Source organism: Myxine glutinosa, chromosome 8 (genome assembly GCF_964187855.1).
Source record: "Myxine glutinosa chromosome 8, kmMyxGlut1.1, whole genome shotgun sequence".
Lineage (NCBI taxonomy): Eukaryota > Metazoa > Chordata > Myxini > Myxiniformes > Myxinidae > Myxine > Myxine glutinosa.
The window spans coordinates 90,337,993-90,344,609 of NC_136268.1; positions in this window are offsets into that span (position 1 = coordinate 90,337,993).

A 6,617-nucleotide genomic window follows, 5' to 3' on the forward strand; every position below is an offset into this window, starting at 1 on the left:
ACATACAAGGCTTTCATCCGCAGCTCAATGAAATACTGTTCCCCCCTCTGGGCTGGTGCTCCTGTCTCACACCGAGCTTGTCTTCACGCTGTTGAAACCAAAGCGTTCAGAATCATTGGAATCTCCTGCGATGAAGCTACCTCCGAGGGCCTTTCACTTACTCACCGCAGGCAGGTTGGTGGTCTTTCTGTCGTCTACCGACTCCTCTCTGGCCTTGCTCCCCCAGCTGTCTCTGGGCTCTGTCCCCCAAATATTCCTACAGGTCGCACAAGATCTGCCTGCAACCCTCTTATGGTTAAACTTCCAAAATCAAGACTTTCTGCTCACCTTCACTCCTTCATTCCTCTTTTCTCCCACCTCTGGAACAAACTCCCTCACTCTCTTCAATCCCACTCCTCCCTCCAGGTCTTTAAAACAACTGTTCACCACCATCTCTTATCTTCCCCCATCCAAAACCTTGATCTTTTCTACGCCCGCTAATTTCACCCAAAATCCACTTTTTTGAAATACCAACTTCTTTCCTGGAAGTCCTTGGTGTCCTTGTGTTTATACTTCTCCCACCCCCCCCACCCCCCCACCCTTCCCACGCCACCTCCCCCCAAGCCCTCTCCCTCCCACACATTCCCGATGTCCCTGCTCTCAAATGTTGTTTATGTGCTTCCCTTTCTCTCCCCATGTTGTCTACCGCTCACATTTTTTATATACTTTGTTTGTTTGTCTGTTTGATTTGTTTGTGTGATAAATGTTAGCTCTTTCACGAGCCTCGATTATGTGTACAAAAAAAAAATAAAAAAATAAAAATATATGTACCTCCAGATCATTGTATTCTACACATCATGTGAAAGTGAATAACTCAATGTAATGTATCGATGTTGCTTTCCTTTTGACATTTGTAGAAATTATCGCAGATAGCAACAAGGCCGATCGAAACCACTTCCCACCGGAGCACAGTCCAGTCCAATAGGTCGAATTTACACAATGCTCCTTTCTGTTTGCGGTCCAGATAAAGTATATGCGGGTTGTGGAGGGGACGTGAGATTACCCAAATATCACGCAGTTCCAGATACTCCAGTAAGTAGTTCACTAACCCTCAACTACCACAACCTCAACCCTACCATCCTACCTTCGCTCGAGGAGTTCCCCAAAGCATCCATATTTCCACCTCCTCGCTTCCATATTTTCCCACCTCCTCTCATCCATATTCCCACCTCCTCTCTTTCATATTCCCACCTCCTCTCTTTCATATTCCCACCTCCTCTTTTCCATATTCCCACCTCCTCTCTTCCACATTCCCACCCTCCCTTTCGTATTCCCACCTCCTCTCTTCCATGTTCCCACCTCCTCTCTTTCATATTCCCATCTCCTCCTCTTTTCCATATTCCCATCTCCTCTCTTCCACATTCCCACCCTCCCTTTCGTATTCCCACTTCCTCTCTTCCATGTTCCCACCTCCTCTCTTTCATATTCCCATCTCCTTTTTTTTTTCTTTTTTTTTGTATACAAGATCGAGGCTCGTGAAAGAGCTAACATTAATCACACAAAAAGTCAAACCGACACACAAAACACAAAAAATAAGGGGAGCGGCAGACAAGATGGGGAGAGAGGGGGAAGGACACAAACACAACATTTGAGAGCAGGGACAACGGGAGAAATGTGGGAGGGCAAGGGCTTTGGGGGAAGTGGGAGAGGTTTAAAACATATGAACACTGCAAGGACTTCCACGAAAGAAGTTGGAATTTCCAAAAAGTGGATCTGGGGTGAAATTATCGGGGGTAGAAAAGATCAAGGTTTTGGATGGGGGAAGATAAGATAAGAGATGGTGGTGAACAGTTGTTTTAAAGACCTGGAGGGAGGAGTGGGATTGAAGAGATTGAGGGAGTTTGTTCCAGAGGCGGGAGAAAAGGGGAATGAAAGAGTGAAGGTGAGCAGAGAGCCTAGATTTTGGCAGTTTAACCATAAGAGGGTTGCAGGCAGATCTTGTGCGACCTGGAGGAATATTTGGGGGATAGAGCACAGAGAGAGCTGGAGGAGCAAGGCCGGAGAGGAGTCGGTAGAAGACAGAAAGACCACCAACCTGCCTGCGGTGAGTGAGTGAAAGTCCCTCGGAGTTAACTTCATCGCAGGAGATTCCAATGATTCTGAAAGCTTTGGTTTCAACAGCGTGAAGCCGAGCTAGGTGTGAGGCAGGAGCACCAGCCCAGAGGGGGGAACAGTATTCCATTGAGCTGCGGATGAAAGCCTTGTACGTGGTGAGGAGCTCAGGTGTGCCAAGGAAGGACTTCGCACGACGGAGGATGCCCAGTCGGCGACTGGCTTTGGAGGCCAGCTTGGAAATGTGGTTTTCCCAAGAAAGATCCTGGCAGATAGTGAGACCCAAAAGCTTGAGTGACAGAACTTCTTGGAGAGGATTGTTGAGAAAGTAGATGGGAGGGTTTTCCAGTCGGTCCTTTCGGAGAGACATAGTAAGAGTGTGCGATTTGTCAGGATTGAAAGACATGTTCCACTTGTTTGACCAGTCTGTGATTTTTTTCCAGGTCTGCAGAGAGTGAGGAGGCTGCAGACTGCCGATCTGAGGGATGAGGAATGGAGCAGCAGATGGTGGAGTCATCAGCAAAGAGATAGAGAGGATTTTCCAGAGAGTCGGAGAGATCATTGATGAAGTCCAGAAATAGCACAGGGCCCAGAACACTACCTTGGGGAACTCCAGCCAGAACAGGAAGGGGAGATGAGAGAAATCCATTCAGGGCCACACGTTGACTACGAATAGAGAGGAATTTCCATATTCCATATTCCCACCTCCTCTCTTCCACATTCCCACCCTCCCTTTCGTATTCCCACCTCCTCTCTTCCATATTCCCAACTCCTCTCTTTCATATTCCCAACTCCTCTCTAACACACACACACACACACACACACACACACACACACACACACACACACAACACACACCACCTTAACATCACTGAACCCCCCTAATTTCTGCCCTACCCTCTTGTCCAGCCAACCCACTACATTTATTTCGCACAATAGTGCTTTGGACTGTTGGTATTAAATGTTGTTGGTTAATTTCGTCGTGGTTTTATACAGTCAATATTCTAACTTTGAAAGATAGTTAGAATACCAACTGTATGTATAACAACCACAATGTAAAACTGTAAATATAACCACTTTAATGGAAAACTGCATGTAACCACTGCCGTATAAAACTGTATGTAACCACTGTAGTGTAAAACTGTATGTAATCTCTGTAGTGTAAAACTGGATGTAACCACTGTAGTGTAAAACTGTATGTAACCGCTGTAGTGTAAAACTGTATGTAACCACTGTAGTGTAAAACTGTATGGAACCACTGTAGAGTAAAACTGTATGTAACCACTGTCGTGTAAAACTGTATGGAACCACTGTAGAGTAAAACTATATGTAACCACTGCAGTATAAAACTGTATGTAACCACTGCAGTGTAAAACTGTATGTTGTGGCGGACACGAAAGCTCACTGGCGTGATGGCATCATTCCACGCACCAAGTGGGCGGCGGCCACGCCCGAGGGGTAGGCGTGGCCGCGGGATATACACCGGGCACGCAGCCCGGAGCGCTCCAGTGCTACAGTGAGCTCTGATAATAAAGACTCTTAAACTTACTGCGTTGTCCGCTTCCTTCTTGTTGTACAAGTAAGCGCGCGTAGCACCGCGCTTTATTGGTGACCCTCCGACGTTGGATCAGCCGTCGCTGACCGACCGAATACGCCATTGCAATGGCAAACAACGCGGTTACAATCAAGCTCCCCGAGTTCTGGGAAGCTCAAGCCGAAGTTTGGTTCCTGCAGGCAGAAGCCCAGTTCCGACTTTGAGGCATCACGGTGGACGAGACCATGTACTGCTATGTGGTCGCCTCCCTCGGGCCCGGCACAGCTGCTCGCGTCGTGTCGGTCCTGAGGAACCCACCGGCCAACAGCAGGTACGAGGTGATCAAGCGTCTCCTCCTTGCCACGTTCGGCCTCACGGTGGACGCTTGGGCCGACCGCCTCCTGGACCTCCCCGAGCTCGGTGACATGCGACCATCGGTCCGCATGGACCATATGCTGTCATTGATGGGCGACGAAACCCCGGACGCTCTATTCCGGGCGTTATTTCGATGCCAGCTGCCGGCACGAGTCTGCCTCGCGTTGGCCGGTTCTGCGACGACGGAACCCCGGGCTCTCGCTGCCGAGGCCGACAAGTTCTTCGTGGCGTTGGACACCCAGGCGAGTTTTGGTGTGGCCGTCGCGGCTCTCGGGGCTGACCCTGATGCTGATGCACCACACCTCGTGGATCTCGAGGCTGATGCACATTTCGTGTCCGCCGCCGCGGCGGAGAAAACCGCGGCCTCCGCCGCCTTCGCCGCAAACCTGGTGTTTTTTCCACGCCAAGTTCGGCCACGGGGCTTGGCAATGTCGCCCGCCGTGCTCATTCGGCAAGTCGGGAAACGCCCGGGCCGGCCCTCGGTAGTGGCACTGAGCGCCGGCCGTGTCAACAGCCTACTGTTCATCACGGACACCTTATCCGGGCGCCGTTACCTGTGCGACACGGGAGCACAGGTGAGTGTCGTTCCCGCCGGTACGTCCGACAAGCAGTCCGCGGGCCGGGGCCCCGCGCTGCTTGCTGCCAACGGTACATCCATTCGCACGTATGGAAAACGCTGCCTTTCTCTGCGGTTCGGAGGGCAGGTTTTCCGATGGTCGTTCGTCACTGCCGACGTGCCTATGGCACTGCTCGGCGCGGACTTCCTGTGTGCCAATGGTCGACTGGTGGACGTCAAGCACAGAAGGCTTGTCCAGGCTGAGACGTTCAGCTCGCTCGCTTGCGCGCTGCCCGCCTCGTTGAGCAGCTCCCGGAGCGGCTCATCGAGTGGCTCGCCGAGCAGCTTGCTGAGCGGTTCGGTTCCGGCCAAGTTCATCTGTACGCTTCCGGCAGCGAATGAATTCACCCGCCTCCTCGTGGGTTTCCCGGCCCTCACACGGCCCACCTTCTCGGCGGGGGCCGTCAAGCACGGGGTGGAACACCACATCCCCACCGCCGGGCCACCGGTCTACGCCTGGGCACGCCGCCTCGAGCCGACGAAGCTCGCCGTAGCTAAAGCGGAGTTCGCTACGCTGGAGCGGCTTGGCATCGTGCGGCGCTCCGAGAGTGCTTGGGCATCGCCGCTTCACATCGTGCCAAAGCCCGGTGGGGGATGGCGACCGTGCGGGGACTACCGGCGCCTCAACGACACCACCACCCCCGACCGCTACCCCGTCCCCCACATCCAGGACTTCTCCGCCCGGTTGGTGGGCATGTCCTTCTTTTCGAAGGTGGACCTCATTTACGGCTACCATCAGGTCCCCGTCAGGCCGGAGGACATCCCGAAGACGGCGGTCATCACGCCGTTCGGCCTTTTCGAATTTCTTCGGATGCCCATCGGTTTGAAGAATGCGGCTCAGGCGTTCCAGCGCCTAATGGACAGCGTGTTGCGCGACTTGGATTTCATCTATGTGTACCTGGACGACATCCTCGTCGCCAGCGCGTCCCACGAAGAGCACCTACACCATCTCCGCACGCTCTTCGAACGTCTGGGCCAGCATGGCCTCATCGTGAACCCCGCAAAGTGCCGGTTCGGCATCGCCGACATCGACTTTTTGGGGCACAGCGTCACCAGGCACGGGGCCGTCCCCCTACCGGCCAAGGTGGAGGCGGTGAAGGGGTTTCCGCACCCCCGCACGATCAAGGGGCTCCAGGAGTTCCTGGGCATGGTAAACTTTTACCATCGGTTCCTACCCCGCATCGCCCAGCTCCTGCGCCCCTTGCACGAGGCCCTCTGGGGCAAGCCGGGCAAAGGTGACGCTACCTGGACCGAGCAGATGGACGCGGCGTTCGCGGGCGCGAAGCTCGCCTTGGCTAACGCCACCATGCTCGCGCACCCGGCGCCCGATGCACCGATCGCCTTCACCACTGACGCCTCGGACTACGCGGTGGGCGCGGTGCATGGGCAATGAGTGCGTGGTGCCTGGCAACCGTTGGCGTTCTTCAGCCGGCAGCTTCGCCCGCCCGAACGCCGCTATAGTACCTTCGACCGCAAGTTGCTCGGGCTTCACCTGGCGGTCAGGCACTTCCGCCATCTGCTCGAGGGCCGTGCGTTCACGGCCTTCATCGACCACAAGCCACTGGTTTTCGCGATGGGCAAGGTCGCCGAGCCGTGGTCGGCCTGGCAGCAGCGTCACCGCTCGGCAGTGTCCGAGTACACGACGGACATCCGGCACGTCGCGGGGAAGGACAACCCGGTGGCGGATTGCCTTTCCCGGTCCGTCGCCCACGCAGTCCACCTTGGCATCGACTCTGCCCGGATGGTGGCGGACCAGGCCGCCAACCCTGGCGTCCAGGCCTTGCGGACCGCCGTCACGGGCCTCCGCGTCACCGAGGTGCCGTTCGACGGCGCGGCCCTCTTGTGCGACGTCTCCCTCGGGTGGCATCGCCCCATCGTGCCCGCGGGCTGGCAGCACCAGGTTTTTGATGCCATCCACGGCCTGTCCCACCAGGGCACGAAGGCCTCCCAGAGGTTGGTCGCTGACAAGTTTGTCTGGCATGGCCTCCGGAAGGCCGTCCG